The following is a 21,164-nucleotide window of genomic DNA, read 5'->3' on the forward strand; positions in this document are numbered from 1 at the left end:
TCCCTAACAATTGCCCCCAAATTTCCGTCTCAAATACTTTTTAGGCGGGAATTTCAGTTGCGATGCGGAAAACTGATGAAGTTCTAGCAGTTACCTTGGCTTCTTCAACTTCCTCCACTTAATGTCTCTCAACCGCCCACTAATTCCCACTTGCCCTCAAACTCTCCTTTATTTAACTCCCTCGGTATCCTCCCTCCCTCTATTTTTTCACCTTCCCATCACTATCAATCATCTTCATCTTCTTTTCTCCTAAACCCACCTTTCTGCCGGCCGCTATTCTTCAGGTATTTTATTTCCCACTCGTTTCTTTCATTTCTTTGCACATAATGTCGCAAAAATCCGTTTCTTCGACCTCGGATCTGGTGATGCCGTCTGATGACTTTCTCTCCGGCGGCGTCCTTTCCGACAAACACTCTTGTGATTCCGATTTTACTTCTGAGGATCTTGATCACATCAAGAAAACCTTTGGTTTTTCTGATGATGTGGTGTTCCACATTCCGACTCCTGGTCAGAAGGCAGACTCAGTGAGGGTAGGGTGGATTTGCTTGTATGAGTATGCCTTTCGTTTGGGTCTGCGATTTCCTTTCCCCCCCTTGGTTCAAGAGTATCTAAACTTGAATCAGTTGGCTATTTGCCAAGTGGCCCCATACACTTGGCGGATCTTGCTTGCGATTGATGCCATGAATAACCGTTTTGGTTACGAGATTGGTCTTCCGGACCTTGCACACTTGTTCTCGGTTAGGTCCCTTGCTCGGGGTCAAGTGACCATTCGTGTTCGAGACGGGGAGAAGAATTGCATCATCTTCCCTGTGAAGCCGGATGACAGCAAGTGGTTCTCCCGCTTTATTTTCGTGAAAATTGACACCCTTCCTGCTCCGACTGACTATATTGTCAGTGTTTGGCGATCAACAGACGGTACTTGCATGCCTTTATTCTTGTACATTTTCCTTGATGCTCATATTTCCTTACTTGGTTTTTTGTGCAGGTTTGTGCCCCCTGCCCTTGTCTCCTGACAAAACTGCTTCCCTTTCCAAGTTGTTCAGTCCACCTCCAGAAAATAGGACTTTCCCCAACTTGGTCCAGGATTCTGCTGCTGTGGTGAAGAAAACATCTGCTGAGGAGAAAGATTCAATGTCGACTAGTGCGTTTGTTCTTCCTTCTTTGACTTGGCTTTGTTTCTGGATTCTTCGTGTATTTGGTTCTAACTTGATCTTTGCCGCTTCCAGATTCTGCAAAATCTAAGATTTCATTGCAAGATGTCCTGGCTCAGAGAGTGAAAGAGCAAGTTACGGCTGCCCCCAAGCCTGCTGAGAAGAGGAAGTCTACTCCTGCCCCTGGTTCTGGACCTCGTCCCAAAAGGAGATCTCTCTGCGCGAGCGGACTCAGGAGCAGGTCCCTATTGAAGCTACACCTCTGGCTGTGAGGCCTCCATTGCCTGGGCACGGACTGTCTGCTTCTGGAGATGCTTTGACCTCCAAAGCTGTTCCTGGCTCGGGTCCAGCTAAGCCTGCGTCTGATGGGATTCCAACGCCTGTAACCATTCCTGCCTCTGGAGCTACTTCTGCTTCCGGGTCTGTTTCCGCTTCTAAAGCTGCTCCTGCTTCTGGGGCTTCTTCCGGCTCTAAATCTGCTCCGGGGGTTATTGTTTTTTCACTTCCGGATAACTTTGGTAAGAATAAGTCTACAAGTAGCTTGGACTTAATGAGCCAGATGCTTCTTCCAGCTCCTAGGTCTGCGTTGGATAGCGCTCCTTTGTCAGACTTGGTGGATCGTGCTACTGAGCATTCTTTCGAGGTAAACAATCATTGGTTTTTTTTTTTTTTTTTTTTTTTGACACTTTGTTCGGTCTACCAAATCCTTTCGAGATGGCCCCGTATTTGCGGGAGAAGGTGTCTCTCCCGGTAGCAGAAAAATGCGAAGCTTCGGAGCTAGTCGGCGAAGGAGGCCAACGAGGATAGGCTGAAAACTCAGGCTGATCTAAACAAGTCCCAGGATTTGCTGTTGGAGGAGGCCACTCGGAGCGGACTTCTGAACGCTTTCTCTTCTTGCCGAGGGGCGGATTTAGTCTTTGAGAAGAAGATTGCTTGATCTTTGAGAGGAAAGTCTGCGATCTTTGAGAAGGAGGTCATTGATGCCAAGAAAGAGGCTGCTGATGCTAAGGAGAAGGCTGCTGATGCTGAAAGGCGCACTTCAGAGGTGGAGAAACGTGCTTCTGATGCAGAAACCCGTGTTGCCCAGATTCAGGAGGAGAGGGTTTCTGAGGTGCAGGAATTGAAAAGGACTCTGGTGGATGCTTTGTCTTATGCCGCTCTGGAAACAAAGATCGACTGTATAAAGATGTTCCAGAAGGGGGAGCATTTGGCCTGGGATTTAGGAGCTGAAGAGGGGAGGCTTGCTGCTACTTTTCCAGATGGTCTGAATCTGACGCATCTTTGTCTGGCTTGGTGGAGCCTGCATCAAGCTTTCTGATGACCCAGTGCGCCGAGGAAGAGGTGAATTCTCCTCCTCCCGACGCCAGCCGCTCTCCAAGATGTGGTGCATATTAACGTAGATTAGTATTTTTCTGCATCTGAAAGACTTATGCTGTGCTTAGTTAGTTTTTGGCCCTACGGGGCATAACATCTTTGTTTTAAACAGTTTATGTACTTTTGGTCTGGCTCTGGTGCCAGACATGCTTTGCTTGTTGACTTAAGTATTTCCTACTGATTATCTTTTTGTGTCGTACCGTTTCTGGTGCTTTGATTTGTGCATGCACGTCGTTTGTTTGGCCATCGCTGATAGATTGCTGGCTAAGGGGTCTAGTATGCCCACTCGTCCCGTCAGGAGCCAGGCTTGCGTGGGTGCTAATGCATCGCGGAGGCCGCTTGTCCCGGTTGTACGTGCTTAGCCACGTACACACGCCTTCGTAGTGAATACAAGCTCTGCGCATTAGTTTGCATTTTATTTTCTTGGCTTACTTGAAAATATTTCAAATTATTCACGGTGGTTTTGCAATTAAAGTTTGTTAGGATTTAAAATACGAACAAGGCTTTTAGATCCGAAATGTTGGATTAGAAATAACGTTTTTAGATCCGTAAAAACATTCGACTCGGGAGATACTTAGACCCAGAGAAATATATATAAAAAATAGAAAAACATTTTAGAAGCAGAAAATATCTTTTTAGGGCCGGAAGAATTTTTGGAGGCGTAAAAGTATTCGAGAGAGACAGAAAAATGTTCGAGAGCCGTAAAATATGTAAGGCAATATCTAGAACTGGTCCGGTCGGGTCAGATTTGTGTCATCGTAGGCCGAGTACCGGTTGTTGACCTTGCTGGTGACTTTAAATAAAATATTTTTTTAAGTGGGTGATATTCCAGGATCTGGGAACCATTTGCCCTTCCATAGTCATGAGTCGGTAGGCTCCATTTCCAACTGTGCTTTCTACTTGGTATGGCCCCTCCCGGTTGTAGGCAAATTTCCCCTTGCTTTGGTTCTTGGTATTCTGAAGACTTTCCTTAGGACCAGATCTCCCACCGCGCAGAGTTCTTACTTTTACGTTCTTGTTGTAGCTTTTAGCCACATCACGCGGTAGGAAGCCATCCCGATTTGGGCGCTGTTCGAGTTCATCTATCGTGTCCAGCCGCTTGCCATTTCCACCTGTTCCGATCTTCGTGATGCATCCATATATGTGGGTTGGGACCCGACTTGGATGGGATGACCGTTCACTCCCGAACACTAGGCTGAAAGGGGTTTGCCCCGTTGCAACCTTTGGTGTGGTTCTCACCCCCAGAACCGAGGTAGCTCTTCCGCCCATTTGCCCCCAATCTCTTCTAGTTTCTTTTTCAAGTTTTCTATGATAATCTTATTCTTTGGATTCACTTGTCCGTTGGACCGGGGTTCTGGGAGTAGATTTAACAACGAGATGTTCCACCTAGCACAAAAAGCTTCATCTTATTTCCAATGAATTGGGACCCATTATCACATATAATCTCGGATGGAATGCCAAACCTGCATATGATATTGCGTTTAATGAAAGATATCACCTGGGTTTTCGTAACCGGGAGGATGATTCTGCTTCTATCCATTTGGAAAAGTAATCCGTCATGGCGAGCATGTAGACTTTGTTTCCTCGGTGCTCGGGTAATGGTCCTACAATATCCATTCCCCATTTCATGAAAGGCCATGGTGAGATAACCTGGTGCGAGGCTCACGTGGTGGCTAACATGGGGGCGTGTCTCTGCAAGCGTCGCATTTTTTTGCGAATTCCATGGCATCTTTGCGCATTGTGGGCCAGAAGTACCCCTGCCTCAGTGCCTTGTTGGACAGGCTCCTGCCCCCTGCATGGTTTCCACATTCTCCACTGTGGATAGCATGCAAAACAGCCTGAGACTCTTCCCGATCCAGGCACCTGAGGTAGGGTCCAGCGTGGGACTTCCTGAAAAGAACATTATCGATTAGTAGGAATCTGGATGCTCTCATTTTAAAGCCCCTTACCTCCTTTTTATCTGCTGGTAGGACGTCATTCTGCAACCAGTCTAGGTAGGGTTTCCTCCAGTCTGTTGTACTTTCTTCGCTGCTGGTGCTGCACACTTTTTCTGCTTCCTGCTGAGATTTTAGTGTTGCTGGCTCCAGCACGTGGACAATTGGTATTGTTGAAATAGTTCCTGTCTTGAAGGTTGCTCCCAGGGTGGCTAGTGCGTCTGCTTCTGCATTCTGCTCCCTGGGGATTTGCTTGATGTTGAATGAGACGAATTTGATTTTCAGCTCCTTTGCTATATCTAAATATGCCATCATCCTGGGGTCCCTGGCTTCATAGCAGTCATTCACATGGTTAACTATAAGCTTAGAATCACTGCAAACCTGAAGGTGTCTGATTTTCGATCCGAGCGCCTTCGGACCCGGATTAGTGCCTCGTATTCTGCTTCGTTGTTTGTGGCTTTGAATTCACATCGTACGGCCTGGACTATGAGGTCTCCTTGGGGTGATTTGAGGACCAGCCCTACTCCTGCTCCTTTGGCGTTTGAGGCTCCGTCCACATGTAACTCCCACACTTGTTCTCCTTTGTCTTCTTCCAGACTCAGGATATCCTGTTCGGCCTGGGTCTGGAGTGCTGGGCAGAAGTCAGACACAAAGTCTGCCAGAGCCTGTGACTTTATGGCCGTACGTGGTTCAAATTTCAGATCGTACCCGCTCAAATGTACGGACCATTTAGCCATTCGTCCTGACAATTCTGGTTTTCTCATGATAGTTTTAAGGGGATAATTAGTTATCACAGAAATTGTATGAGATTCAAAGTAGGGACGCAGTTTATAGGATGCAGTAACAAGTGCAAGGACAAGTTTTTCTAGTGATGTGTACCTGGTCTCTGCCGAAAGCAGAGACTTACTGATGTAGTATACCGGATGTTGTGATCCTTCCTGCTCTCGCACTAACACCGCACCGATCGCCGCTTCATGGATCGATGATATATAGGAACAAAGTGGCTCCTTTGGCTCGGTTTCGACAGAGAGGCGGGGTCTTTGAGATAACGTTTGACTCTCCCGAAATGCTTTTTCGTGGTCGTTCGTCCATTCAAATTTTTGGCTTTTCCCGAGTATATCATAGAATAGCCTGCATCCGTCCGAGGATCCGGATATGAATCTGCTTAAGGCCGCCACTCTTCCAAATCGGTATTTGGACGTCTTTTGGTTTCTCGCGGTGACTCCGTGCCGGGGATTGCTCTTATTTGCTCGGTCTTTGGCCTCTATTCCCCTCTGGGTCACCATGTACCCTAGGAACTTTCCACTGGATACTGCGAAGGTGCACTTCGTAGGATTCAGCTTCATTTGGTACTTCCTAAGGGTATTGAAAGTTTCTTCCAGTTGCTGGTGGTGCTGTGAAGCCTGCTTTGATTTGACGACCATATCGTCTATATATACTTCCATAGTTTTACCTATTTGTTCTTTAAACATCATGTTTACCAGCCTCTGATAGGTAGATCCTGCATTTTTCAGTCCAAAAGGCATTACATTGTAACAATAGATACCTCTCTCGGATCTGAACGCTGTCTTTTTCCTGGTCACTCGGGTGCATCTTTATCTGGTTATATCCGCTCCAGGCATCCAGAATGTCGCATCTCGTGGCTGCAGGGCATCCACCATGGCATCTATATGTGGCAGAGGGAATGGATCCTTCGGGCAAGCTTTATTTAAATCCGTGAAATCGACGCAGACCCTCCACTTGCCATTTTTCTTTGGGACCACTACCACATTAGATAACCACTCTGGGTATTTTACTTCACGAATCTTTCCCCGCCGCAAGGTGTTATCTACTTCCTGATTTATGACCTGGTTTCTTTCAGAAGCAAACTTTCTTCTTTTCTGCTGCACGGGTTTGTGGCTTGGATCCACACTTAGCTTGTGAGTTATCACACTTGGGTCTATCCCTATCATATCATCATGTGACCAGGCAAAGCAATCTATGTTAGTTCTCAACAACCGAACGAGTTCTTCACGAATTTTACCTCTACATTCAGATCCAATGAGAATAGTTCGTTCTGGATGCAGCGAGTCCAGGATGACTTCGTCTAGTTGCACTGGGCTTTGGGCTCAATGTACTCGTCCCGGATGCGCTGGCTCTGTAATTGCTATGCAGGCGAATTTGTTGTCGGCTTCAGAGCCACCTTGTAGCAATCCTTAGCTTCTTCCTGGTCCCCACGTATTTCTTGCACCCCCCAAGGTGTTGGAAACTTCAGGCACTGGTGGTATGTTGAGGGGATTGCTTTCATCTCATGGATCCAGGGCCTGCCAAGGATTACATTGTAAGTAGAGGGCCCATCAATAACCAGATACCTTACCTGTTTGTTTACCCCTCCGGCGTAGGTCGGTATGATGATTTCTCCCAAGGAGTGCTTTGTTTCGCCGCTGAAACCAACCAAGGGAATTGCCTTCTTTGCTAGATCTTTGTCGGTGAATCCCATTCCTTTTAGTGTTTCCATCATGATCAAGTTGACGGAGCTTCCGGTGTCCACTAGGATCTTTTTTACTTTGCAATTTCCTATGGGAAGCGTGATGATTAGGGCGTCGTGGTGCAGTTCAGGAGCAGATCCTGCGTCTGTTTCGTCGAAGGTGACTGACGGCAGATTTTGGTGGTTGACTCTGCAGGAGCTCTCTGGTCTGTCTCCTTTAGCCCTGGTTGCGTGCCTCTTAGCTGCTGAGTAGGTCAGTCCGCACAACTCCGATCCACCTGTAATGACATTCACAGTTCTAGAGCAATGAGGAGGAGGAGAGGGCAGAACCTGGTCCGCTGAATTTACTCTTGTCGTGTTTCTGGGTAGGAGGTGATCCAGGTTTCCTTGGTCATAGTGGAATTTGACTTCTTTTCTGAGGGAGTGGCATTCATCGGTGTTGTGAGTGTTGCTGCCGTGGAACTCACACTTTTTGCCTGTGTCTCTGCTGCTGGGGTTTCCTTCTGGAAGTTTTGGCCATCTGACTCTGCGTCCCAGCTCCTTCAAGGCTTTGAATAGTCCTGCAAGATTGGTAGTGAAACCGTACTCACTTATTTTCGGAGGCTGATCTGCTTCTGACTTTCCTTCTGAGCTTCCAGAAACTTTATTCACGTTCCTGCTGTAGGGTTTGGATCTTTCGCTTTTCTTTTCTACAGGAGCCTTTCTGGATACTGGGTCTGAGTCGTAGGTGCCTCTTACGGGTGCAGCGTCTTCTTCTAGCCTCATGACAGCGATTGCTTTCGATTGTACCTCCTCAAAGGTAGTGCATGGGTGCATGGTTAACTCCTTGTATAATTGTGAATCCTGGTGCAGCCCTCGGCGGAAGGCTTGTATAGCGGTTGCTATATCACACCTCGGAATTGACACCTTCTCTTTGTTGAACCGGTTTAAGTAATCACGGGTGGATTCCTCAAATCCTTGCACCAGCCGATAGAGGTCACTGGTCTGCTTCTCTGGCTTTCTGCTGCTGGCGAACTGCTGGTTGAAGGCATTGACTAGGTCGGCGAAGCTGGATATGCTTTTGTTTGGTAAGCCCACGAGCCACTGCAGGGCTGCTCCTGACAGTGTTGATCCGAAACCCTTGCACATGCAAACTTCCTTTAGAGATCCAGTTGCGGTTATCACCATCATTTTCTGCTTGTAATGGTTGATATGGTCAAGTGGATCTGAGGTCCCATCATAGAGTGTCATAGCTGGCGGCACACATCCTTTAGGAACACCGATTAGAGCTATGTCATCCACGAAAGGTGAGTCTGCGTAGCTATCTTTGGCTGCTTTCTCCAACGGGCGGGTTACGCCTGGTATTCTGTACATTAGCTCTCTCAGCTCCTGGTATTGCTGCTCCAGCGAGTTTCCTGCTCCTGCAAGAGGGTTAGAGACAGGCAGAAGAGAACCAGCAGGTGAACTTCCTAGCCAGGGTGCTCCTGATAGCTGGCCTGTTGCTGGGTGATTGGTTACTGGCGTTGCGTGGACTATGGATCCAGGCTGCCATCCTGGTGTCTGCTGTAATTCTCCGATCCAGGCTCCACTGGTGAACTGGTTGCAGGATGGAATTGCTGTATTGGGAACAGATCCAGATTGCCATCCTGGTGTCTGGTGTGTGGGGGTACCTGAAAAGGGTGGATGGTCAGATCCAGAAGGGGTGCTAAACAAAGCATTACCTTTTGTCTGCTGCAGGCTGGGTGGATTATCGAATGACAGACATCCCAATCCTCTTGGCTCGATTGGTTCGCTAGGTGCTATCCCTGCAAGATCCAGCCTGGTAACTAGCTCTGACGGGATTGGTCGACCCGATCCTCCACTGCTGGTTCTGGCTGGAGCCTCTGGTGCTGATGTTGGTTTGGACTGGACTGCCGTCACGATTTGAGCCATCATATTCAGGTTGTCTTTCCTCAGATCCTCAACGGCCCGACGCAGAATGTCCATCCCCTGAATCATCACCTGCATCGGATCGAGTGCTTGAGATCCTCTGCTTCGGAGAACTTCTGCGCCTGAGCTTTCCTGGGTCGGACTTAAGCCGCTTCGCCTCCTCTCACGGGGTCGCTTTCTCTCTGCTAGATTTGGACTGACTGGATGCACCTGTTGCCTTGGGAATCTGCGGTGGTTTCTGAGGCTGGGGCATGGCTCTGGTCGACATCTTTGGCAGGATCATTTGGCCGATCTTTGGGATGCACCGATCGTCTCAGATGCGATGCGTAACTCCCCGCGGAAGATAAGGCTGACATACTCTGGCTGCTGGAAGGATTCTGGCTGGTTCCAGACATTGTGATAGCTGGTTCGGTTTTGCGAGGCTTGGCTATAGGAAATGATCACTATGCCCCACGGTGGGCGCCAAACTGTTTTGGTAAAAATTTACCGACTATGAATTACTTACGTGAGTGATAGTGATTATCCTTAATGCCAATGTTTGATTATAAATTATCGAATGAATAGGTGATGAAGTAAAGAAGGAGAAGGTAGACAAAAAATATGACACGAGAGATTTTTGGTGACGCGGAAAACCCGGTGTGGGAACAACCGCGGGGGGAGTCGGAATCCCGCCAATTTTGCACTATAATCGACGTATCAAACGCCCAAGTAAGGAAATACAATTTTATGTAACTAAATAATTGTTGCCAATTGCTGATGAATTCTTTTGAGTAATGTGTTGCTTGATCAACTGGTGAATGCCCTTGTACGTTGCTTTACCCTCGCTTTTATAGCTGTTCAAGACGAAATCTAGGGTTTGAAAGTCTCCTCTGCTTCTGTTGCGGAATATCAGGTCAACATGCTGCAAAGTAGGGGTTTGTTAATTGACTGGGTCTTTTACTCTTTCTCGCGCGTGGGCTTCTTTCCTTTGGGCCAAATTGTGTTTGTACTTTATTTAATCCAGCGGTCCAAAATTTGTCACCTCAGTGATCCATCTGTCTTTCCCTTTACCAATCGTTGTGTGCCACGTTATCCTTGACTTGTCTCCCTTTTCCTCAGTAAAGCGGTGCCACGTGTAAAGGATAAAATTCAATTTTTATCCCTAACACCCACCAAACCAGGTAAAACAACCTTCATCCTTTCAGTCAAATTTTGCTAATGATCTTATAAAATGTGGTAGAGTACAACAATAGAGGGGTCTGAAATTGCTCACACAAGGTGGGTGGGAACTAGGAATCAATGAAATGAGAATATGAGAGTAGAAGACAACTGCTTAAGCATATTTTCATGCTTCAAAAACTCCGTCACAGCAAGACAGACATCAGGGAAAAACCAGAGGAAAGGCCATATATTCTTGTCAATAGAGAAAAGCGCTCTCTGATTTCATCAATAGTAACAGGTCTTTCAAACCAGGACTCCATATCACTAGGAACCGTACCAGTAGTAAAGTACTCTGTAGGCAGAGGGGAGACATAAGAGTTAGACACTAGGACGAATTTAATAGGACACAAAGGCAGTAGCTACCTCCTGTTGACCAGAGCAAATATTACCGTTAGAGTCTAAAGTAGACCCAATGGAATTCCTGAGTTTCCTATCAGCAGCTTTGCAAAAAAGAAGTTAGCGTTGGTATCATTGCATTTGATGTCCTGAATCTTGCCCTTTTGCTGCAGGACTCTAATTTCAGCATTTTAAGTTTAATATACATCTCCAGAAGCTCCTTCTTATTAAGTAAAACAGAATCTAAGGGAGAAATTTGTAGGTTAACTTGACTCAGAAGTAAACCCAGCTCCACTCAAATGAACTAATGGAGGGGTTGTATCTCGGGTAATTCAGACTGTATTTCAGCCTGTACTGAGATTAACATGGTCAGTTGGGGAAGCCTGCTTAGTGGTCTCAGTGAGGGCGGTCTACACAGGAATTTAATAACCCTTGAATGAGTTACTGTTGAATGCATGCAAGTTACCTGGAGATCTTGGCCCATATCTTTTTATATGCATGATCAGTTAAGCATGGTTTAACACGACCTCATATTTAAGTCATTTGCTGAATTCTTGTTTCATATGAGCTTTTCTCTTAGCTTATATGCAAGCTTCTTAGTTATTAATAAAACCGTTTGTTTTTTTCTTGCAGAAAGCTACACCAAGAAGATGTTTCAACTGCTGCTTGCTGCTTACTCAACCATAAGTGTTAAGGATACTTCACTGTTCCTGGGAATGAATGAGAATGAGGCAACAAAATGTAAGTTCATCCTATCCTATAAGGCTTGCAGTGTCTTAAGCTTATAAGGCATATGGAACAAGAATTTTGACCATTTTCATAATATCGCTAGAAGCAATTTCGTTTAAAAGTGTAGTGTACGTAAGCCCCATTGACTTTCTATCATGATGTTTTATTTATGCCTCACTTATGAAAACATAAAAACTGAGTCATGAATGAGAATTCTAAAATCCATAGTGAACGTGAACACAACAAGGCCTGTAAAATCCATAGTTTCAAAATATCTAAAATCCATAGTTTCAAAATATCTTTCTGGTTCACTTACTCTTGAATATTTCAAATATATTGTTCTTTTTTTCTATACGTGGCCGTACACCTAATATCCTCATTTAAGGATGATCTTACTGTGTTGACACTTCATCTTGTATCTATCCAATTTGATATCCCTTTTAGTGGATGAATAGCTATTAAATTTTACAGTATGTTCCACACAACCTTACTACCATTCATCCAGATCTTATTATTCTTGTGTAGTGCAGTCAATTTATCTTATATCCATATGACTCTAAAGATGTAATCTGATGAATCAAAGCTGATTCCTTATTGTGTTGTTGTTACATCACCTTTATGGTTAGATCCTTGTTGATTAATTTCTTGTGCGATCTAGGTCTTGGCAAGTGTGCTAGTCCTTGTAGGATTTTCTCTGGCTGTCGTATTGATTAATTACCATTGTTCATTTGAACATTTTATTTCATCCCACTATTATATTTTCATCAATCAGCTTGTTTAGAGGGATCAAGTTGCTTTTGGTTACAGTTCATGGTTAAAAGTTGCTTTTGGTCGGGATTATTGTTTGGTTGTTTGGCAATTAAGTATGCTGCAGTCTCTTGATTCCTTTTTGTTTTCTTACAATATTTCTTAATCTTTAGATGTTTTGAACGAGGGTTGGAGTTTGGATGCGGCTTCGCAAATGTTTGCTGTGAAGAAGCAATCAATTGTATCAGAGCAGAAACTAGATGCCAGCAAACTACAGCGCTTGACTGAATATGTCTTCCACCTTGAGCATTAGAGACAGCTAAACAAACTTTTTTGGAAGTGGAACACTCTCACGCCTAACGTGCTTTTAGATTTGTCTATAATCGGAATGCTGATGATTAATGAACGTTTTATCGAATATCTTTAGATTATGGGATCGTACTTGTATGGATACATGGTGGATGATGTTGGATTGAGTTTTAGAGTCCGTGTGACTGCATTATGTTAAAAGTCGGTAATTGAATGCATGATTGTTGGAAGTATAATCTACACGGTATTTTTTGGTGCCTGAATAGGCTCTTTAGTCACAGCTCATGATAATCTTTGGATTAAATGCGCCAATGAACCTTCAAGCGTCTGTCACATTCTATTGATCAAGTGCTTGAAGATATCCGACAAAACGATCCTTTGACCCAACCAAAAGTTCACAAATTCTTACAGGCATATCTGTCTTAACCTTAAAATGGGTCAAGTAATTTGTTAAGCTTATCTCAAGATTCCTAAGGGCCTTGCCAGCTGGCAGGGTAATCTTTTCCCAAAAAAAGAAAACTTCTCCAAGAAATGACAAGGGTAAGTCTTGCTGTATAAGACACTTTTATTTAAGCACAAATTTTCATTTGTGACGGGTATATCCATTACAAGCTTGCGACGGATTAAGTACTACCGATATGAGTAGATTAGTAATCAAATCCATGGTCTCCTCATTTATTAACTTTTGGTCATCACACAGTATCGTGAATTCGCGATTTCAGATTTCTGTGATAAATCTGCATCTCTTGATGTGAATCTTTGCACTAGGTGTTTGGTGCAACTACTACCAGCTAGTCTTGCTATAGACGGATATATCCGTCTATAGCTAAAAACGGGTCAAATAGCTTGAAATTGGTGACATTTTTGGCCCCCACCACCCCACTTATTGCTTGTTCTATTAGGAATGTGGTAGTGTATTTGACCCGCCTTTAATTATAAACGGATATATGCCGTCTATAATGATATTTTGTGAACTACTTATTGTACTCCTGCCACTGCAGATGCCAATTCCTGGACTGCCATTACAGTTCGGAATTAAAAACTTGTGTGTGTGTGTGTATATGCCTACAATTAAAAACGGTGTTATGGTAACTTTTTTTTCTTCCCTTAACCATATTTTGTAATTTGGTTTTGTTTCTAATTAGCAAACATAAATACACATAATACATGACTTCTTAATTATAGTATAGGTTGGAGTTTCGACTCATATCTATACCCAAACTAGGAAATAAAATACTCCTAATAGTTTCCTAATAGTTTTACTTATAATTAGTATAATAATAAAATACCATGTAAATCTGAATATAAATCTCTCATCTAGAAATTATTAACACTTGGAAACCATGACATCAAGGGCGGAAAAGCGTTTACGTTCAGACGATAATATAGATCGAGATAGGTTGAGTGAATTGCCAGATGATGTAATTGTGCGCATTCTGTCATGTATGCCTACAATAGATGCTGTTAGAACTGTTTTACTTCGACGTTTCGGAACCCTTTGGACCTGGATTCATACCCTTGACTTTGACATGAGCGAATACCTTAACAAGTTTAGTCAGCGGGAAAGGCGGAATAGAAATCAAACTAGGTGGTTCTGTCGTTTCGTTCACAATGTGTTATTGCTTCACCAAAATCTCTCCATTGATAGTTTTCGTCTTCTTATAGAGTTTGACTGTTGTATAGAAAGACTAAAGGCTATTGACGAGATAACTGAATGGTTGAGGTTTGCGTTGGATAGACAAGCCAAGGAAATCAGTTTAGTTGATGAATACAACTATGGCTATTGTTGTAGTTCGAAATTGTCTGAGTTCACAAGTCAGTTTCTTGTTACACTTCAACTTGATTCTTGGGAATTCGAGGGAGAATATAAGGTCGAGTTAGGATCCCTAAAGAAGTTATCACTTAATCATGTTTTTATGAATGATGAAAATTTTCAAAGATTTATATCTGGATGCCCTTCGTTACAGGAACTCGTTATTGTGAATCCTTATGGGATGAACAAGCTACGTTTAAGTGCTCCAAATATTGTGAAATTATCGCTTGTTCTTACGTATGGTAAACAAGGAGGGTATCATCCTACGTTGCTTTACTTTCCTAATGTTAAAAATTTGTATTTGGAAATTACGGCTTGGCTACTAGACATCGTTGATGTGTCATCTGTCCGCAACATCTACATCAATAATTTGAACTTTTCCATGGATCATGACGATTATGTAGCTACGATAAATCAAGTGTTGGTAGGAAGGTTTGAAGGTATTGAAGTTTTTCGACTGTCATGTGATGCTTCTAAGGTATGTTCTTCTAAGCGTAGTTATTTTGATGAATCAAAAGTATCTGAACCGAATTGAACTGAATTGAATGTGAATTGAAATTGAGAAATTACTGAGATTACCAATGTCCATTTTCTTCCGTTTCAGGAATTCCTCCATACGATACAGAATTTGCAGCTGTTGGAATGTAGATGGAGGCGTATTGTTCTTGAATTGCAGGACTTCTGCGAAAGCTGCCTCTTAGGCGTTTATCATTTGATGAATAGTTTAAAACACTTGGAAGAACTCGTTATATACACCACAGAAGTAAGTGTAATACTCCGTAACTTATTGTGTGACCATTCCACATATCGAATGATAGTTTTCTCTCATATCGTTTCATATAATAATGCGCGAGATTATGTAGATGACTTATTAGCCTACTCAAATTAATGGTTCGTCTTTTCTATTCTATAATGTTAGGATTTCAAAGCCAGTGCCGATTTGCTCCGAGTTGAACGTCCTTCCTCGTATGTGACACCACAACTTAAGACCATCACTCTTCATGGCTATGAGAAATCTTGGAAGAGTCAGCTTCAACTTGTAGAACTCTTGCTCAAAAACGCAGCTGCCTTGGATAAATTAGTAATTGTCCCCATGAAAAGGAGATTGAAGGAAACAGATGAGCTCGACTTTGTTAAGCATTTGTCAAGCTTCCCGAAGGCCTCACCAAGTGCCAGGGTAATCTTTGCTTGACGATCATAGTTTATGACAGTCTACTAAAGGCGATGAGTTGTACTAGCGGTGAAGCCAGGATTTGAACTTAGGGGGCGAAATTTTAGAGGGCGAATGGGTAATTTTATAAGGTGCACTTGAAAAAAATTCGGTATAACAACAGGGACGAAACTAGAACGAAAAGGCAACGGGGGCCGGTTTATAAACGGCATATATTTTAGTTTTGTTAATTTTTCAATATAATTATTAGACGCAGGTAAAATTTGAATTATTTTACTCGCCCCATTACGAAGTTTTAGATACAAGGTTTTTTCTCTTATAACATAAGATTATTACAACGGGAGGCATTTACTCGAAATTTTAAAAAAAAATTATGATAATGGATGAATTTTAGACTAAATAAAATATATGCAAAAGCAAGAAAAAGAATACCATAAAAATGGTATGGAAGGAGGTTCGAACATCAGATCATACTCAGTTTCCCCCTCTAATCTCTAATCAATCTTCAATAAATTAATGTTCCAATTGTCGAACCTTCAGTGGTTCCTTCTTCTTCCACTGCTCCTATGGTGGTTATTGGAGGTTCGGGAAGTTGCGATAATCAGAAAACTGCGGATGTTAATCAAATAGTGACGATAACACCCTATGATTTGGATTCTATGATTACGGATGAAATCATGAAACTACTGAATGGACTGTACAACGTTGAAAAAAAAAAACAGTCTTATGGTTAGCATTAGACTTGGCAAAGCTAACCCGACCCGAATGACTCGACCCGAGACCCGAAAATGACCCCAAATGCACCACTCGAAAGTGACCCGACCTAAATTCATCCGATTTAAGTGATCCAAAATGACTCGATTGACCCATTATGACCCGAAATGACAAGAAATGACTTAATTAAGGCAAAATCATGACCCGAAACGACCCAAATGACCCAGATTGACCCGACTCAAAATGACCAGATCCTAAGTGACTTGACCCAAAACTGACCCGACCCGAAAGTGACCCGATAAGTTATTGATCCGAAAATGACCCGACCCAATGTGACCCGACCCGAACCCGGCCCAAAGGACCCATTTGCCAGGCTTAGTTAGCATCTTAGAAGAATCTACAGATATGCTTCGTTTTACAGCGGAAGATGTGAAAGAAGAGTTGGATTATTGGAAGAATGCGGTCTATGGATTTGTCTTGGGCGCAATTCCTTCTGTGGATGTTGTGGAGGGTTTCCATAAGCGCCTTTGGGCGAAATTTCCCATGGATAAAATAGCATTTTGTCCAAAGGGTGTGTTTATGGTGAGATTCAGATCGAGTGCCATTCAACAACAAGTCCTCTAGCAGGGTCACTTTCTATTCGACAAAAAACCCCTCATTGTGAGACCATGGAGTGAAGATGTTGAACTGGTGAAGTCTGAGATTAAGGACGTGCCAGCTTGGGTAAGGATTTATGATTTGCACCTAAAATTATGGGGTAAATGCCTCCTTAGGATTGATGGGTTGTTGGGAACATATGTCAGATGTGACGAAGTGTCACGGTCCGCTACTTTTGCCGGACCGTGGCGCGCACCCTTGCCCGTCTCAAGGCAAGATGCAAGCGACAAGGATCTTCGTGCTAGTGAGGGATCGCCCACTAGCACGATACTCGGGTCTCGGGTCGGTGTGTGTCGGGAATCCTAGTCACGATTATCAAGTCCGGCACACGAAAGCAATAAAAGTAAGCAATACGATTATTGAAAGCAAGCAACAAGCAACAACAAGCTTTTGGATGAGAAGCGGTTTTTCATTGACTAGCACCTCTCATAGAGGCAAATTTGATAGTTTGGTCCTGGTAGCAGGATACATTGAATTTACAAGTTTAGTTCAGAATAGCGATATACCTATTTATGGAAACCTATTCTAAAACTACTAAGAAAATACTTACTACAAATGTACAATGGAAATGAAATTACATAAGCATAAATAAATCTAAGTGTTCAAGTGTGCGGATCGTCACACTCTCCTCCACCTAATCTATTGCCGCCCTCGGCAACACAAAAAATCTTGAATGGTGTTTCAGTGAGACATCCTCGGTGAGCTCTGACTGTCCACGCAGTGTTGGGGATTGGCTTGTACAACTCGGCTTGAATGTGCGCTTCGTCCCAAACAATGACTGGCCTCTTCGTCCCTTCAAGGATAGGCTGGAGTTCCTTGACATAGAAGCTACCGAACATCATGTTCTCCAAGTCCACCACGTGCTCCTTGTCTCTCGGGAAAGTCCACTTTGCCGCTGCTTGAAAAGTCCTCTCTCGGGATTCCTTCAAGTACTGGCCCCAACGGACCTTCATCTTGTCTCTCGTCACTTCAGCACCTGCATTCAAGGGAATGTGAGATCTCCAGGACGCCGAATCAGCATTTCGGCGCGGCCCCCTGATGGTACGAGGCCTTCTCTCTTGGGTCGACTGACCCGCAAACCAGGACGTCGATTCAGCACATCGACGCGGCCCCCTGATGGTACGAGGCCTTATCTCTTGGGTCGACTGACCCGCAAACCAGGACGTCGATTCAGCACATCGACGCGGCCCCCTGATGCTACGAGGCCTACTTCTTTGGGCATCTCGGCCCTCATTGTCTACTCCTCGGTGAGGAGGTAGACTCTTCTTTCGTCCCCCAGGCCACTTAGCATCGTAGTTAGCCTGGGTCTTGTTCGCCCTCGGCTCCACCGAACCTTTAGGCATTCTCCAAGGTCGCACCCCTTGTTTCGGCGTCGGTATCACCCTCATAGCCGAAATTCGATGCTGCCCCTTGTCTTCGTCGCTGTCTACCGTCTTCACTACGATAGACCCCATTAGTAGCATCGATCCGTCACTCGGTTTCAATACCACCAATGCTTTCTGAAAGAACTGCATCCCGAGTACTAACTTGAAGTCATCCAGCGGAACGGTGGTGAAGTCGAGCTCCCCTGCCCACTCACCCACTTGGACCGCGACCTTCTTAGCTACTCCTTGGACGCGTCTCACTTTCCCATTGACCGGCTTTAGGCAGCTGTTAGCATCCCGCAGAACTAGCCCCAACCGATCAGCTTCCTCTTTCGTAACAAAGTTGTGGGAGGCGCCCGAGTCGATCAAGGCTCGTGCTTTCTTCCCATTCACCATCAAGTCCACGTACATGAGCCCGTTGGATTTCTTGGCGGAGGAATCTTCGTACTTCCCCATCGCGCTAATCCTTTGAAGTGAGCCCATCCGTGGTTGGTCTTCACCATCACTCGAGTCTTCGTTACACTCTTGGTGATAGTCGGCCAACGCCCCATCAAGACGTTCTTGAGCCCCTTTCGGCATCTTCTTGAACATGGCATTGAACTCCGCTTGGTTCGGACAATCAGCCATCTTGTGAGGACCCTTGCACACAAAACACGCGAACGGTCTCTTCGTTGTGGAAGCAGTAGAGTTTCCCACCTTCGAAGACGAGCTTGAGGGCGAGTTTGTAGTGCTCACCGATTGGGCTTGACTTCCTTGCGAGCGGAACCGACTGTTCCCAACTGAAATGGCGCTGTTTTGTGGCCTTTGTCCATTATACCCACTTTGTGACGTACCAGCATTCCCCGTTGGTGCCACAACTCTTGGTGCCTCTCGCTCCCCGTGAAAGTCGAGCAGGCGCTCCGTAGCCGATATGGCCGAAGACAGAGTTTTGGGATTCTGCCTCATGACCTCTTGTTGTGCCCACCTCTTCAACCCGTCAATGAACTCGAATGTCCTATCCGTCTCGGATATTTCGCTAATCTCGAGCATGCACGCTGAGAATTCCCTCACATATTCCCGAATTGATTTGGTGTGCTTGATTTCCTTCAACTTCTTCCGAGCAACAAACTCCGTGTTCTCGGGGTAGAAGTGATCCTTCAAGATCCTCTTGAAGTCGGCCCACGATGTCACCGTAATCGTGCCCGCATCGATTTCCTTGTACCTAGCCCTCCACCACATCTTGGCATCGTCGACTAGATACATGCTTGCCGTGACAACTTCCGCGTCTTCGTCGAGCCCACTTACTCGGAAGTATTGCTCCATATCGAAGATAAAGTTATCGACCGCTTTCGAATCCCTCGCCCCATCGTAGGCACGAGGTGGAGGTGCCTTCACCTTATGGCTCCCCACAGATTTCCCGTCATTGGCCACCGCTTTCACGAGCGTGGCGTAAGTGTTCTCTAGCATCTCGACCTTTCGATGCAGATGATTGATCTCTTCCTCCCGATTGTCGGGGATCGCACCACTGATCACTTGGATGCGGGTGTCCATCCCGTCCACCTTCGTCTCAAGGTCACAAACCGTCTTTTGCAACTCCTCGAGGCTCGCAGCCATCCGCATAACGATGCTCTCGAGTTTTGGAAGCTTGACGTCGATTGTGTCCATTAAGGCATCCACTCGGTCCTCGATTGTTTCGCCCATTTTCTCGATCTCGATGAACAAATGCGGCTTGCAGAAACCCGTCCGAAGACCGGGCTCTGATACCAAATGTCACGGTCCGCTACTTTTGCCGGACCGTGGCGCGCACCCTTGCCCGTCTCAAGGCAAGATGCAAGCGACAAGGATCTTCGTGCTAGTGAGGGATCGCCCACTAGCACGATACTCGGGTCTCGGGTCGGTGTGTGTCGGGAATCCTAGTCACGATTATCAAGTCCGGCACACGAAAGCAATAAAAGTAAGCAATACGATTATTGAAAGCAAGCAACAAGCAACAACAAGCTTTTGGATGAGAAGCGGTTTTTCATTGACTAGCACCTCTCATAGAGGCAAATTTGATAGTTTGGTCCTGGTAGCAGGATACATTGAATTTATAAGTTTAGTTCAGAATAGCGATATACCTATTTATGGAAACCTATTCTAAAACTACTAAGAAAATACTTACTACAAATGTACAAGGGAAATGAAATTACATAAGCATAAATAAATCTAAGGGTTCAAGTGTGCGGATCGTCACACGAAGCCACCACTGAGAAAACTCGATTAGGGTTTGCTCGGGTGATGGTTGACGTGTAAATAATGTAACCCCAATAATTAAGGGAGACCCTCAATTTTCAGAATTTATTTAAAGTTCTAGTCTTATTTCTCTCCATAAAATCTCTCTTTAAATTAGGTAGTAGTTGTTTAATTAGTGTTCAAGTTTTAATTTTTTGGACATATAAGAGTAAATCTACTTTTTTATCCACATTTCTCTCAATTATTGATAATACTGCTATTAATTTCTTAACTCTCTCTTTTCTCATTGTTATTTCAATTATTGTTATATTTATTAGATTAGTTTAAAGTTCATGTCTTTATTGTCATATCATATTTGGTTTCATGTTTAGAATGATTATAAATGTGTTTTGAATTAGATTAGTAATAGTTAAAAGTTGTCACCTTTATTATTAATTATGCTTAATTTTATGTTTAGAATAACTATAAGTGTGTCTTATATTAGATTAAATATGACTAGCGAGTAGTATTTTCACTAGGATTCGATTTAACCCCGACATGTGTAAGTTATTTGATTAAATCTCATTTTAATTAGTTGTTGGAGTGTTGGTTAGGGAAAATTGAAGGATTTGACTTTTTATAGTCTTATTTGTTGTTGGTGATTGACTTTTGACCCTTGACCATTAGTGAGAACCAATTAGGTTGGGAGTGAAACCACCTCATTTAGACTAGTTGTCGACCTAGGTTTAACCCGAGAGAGAGAGAACCGAGGGAGGGTGCCTTCAATCTCGAGTTTGAAATCGACCCTCGAGAAAGGGAGTGGGATGACTTGGAAACCAACGCGGGTTTAATAACCTTGATCAATGCTCGGGTATTTGGGTATTGAATTAGAGTTCCGAGTCATGAACTCGGGAGGGAGGTGAGTCGGGGATACTAGTGTCCTATTATGAGCCCGAGATGGAGTTAGTAGCTGAATTAGAGGTGTTTTCCCCATTACACTTCATCTAACGACTAATTGACGGATTTATGATAGTAAATGAACGTGTCAGTGGACAAAATCGGATCATAGGCCTTTCTTTATTGTTTAGACCATTATTATT

General features: G+C 44.2%; 2 long non-coding RNA genes across 2 annotated transcripts in view; one reads left to right on the forward strand and one right to left on the reverse strand.

Moving 5' to 3' along the window:
- LOC141596433 (uncharacterized) overlaps window positions 1-21,164 on the reverse strand; it is a 79,189-nt gene that overhangs the window by 52,895 nt on the left and 5,130 nt on the right. The gene's annotated exons all lie outside the window — the stretch shown is intronic.
- On the forward strand, window positions 10,958-12,391 carry LOC141596432 (uncharacterized). Its single transcript, XR_012522484.1, has 2 exons — window positions 10,958-11,111; window positions 12,020-12,391. It is a non-coding gene; the product is annotated as an uncharacterized LOC141596432 (long non-coding RNA).

Source organism: Silene latifolia, chromosome 8 (assembly GCF_048544455.1).
Source record: "Silene latifolia isolate original U9 population chromosome 8, ASM4854445v1, whole genome shotgun sequence".
Classification (NCBI taxonomy): domain Eukaryota; kingdom Viridiplantae; phylum Streptophyta; class Magnoliopsida; order Caryophyllales; family Caryophyllaceae; genus Silene; species Silene latifolia.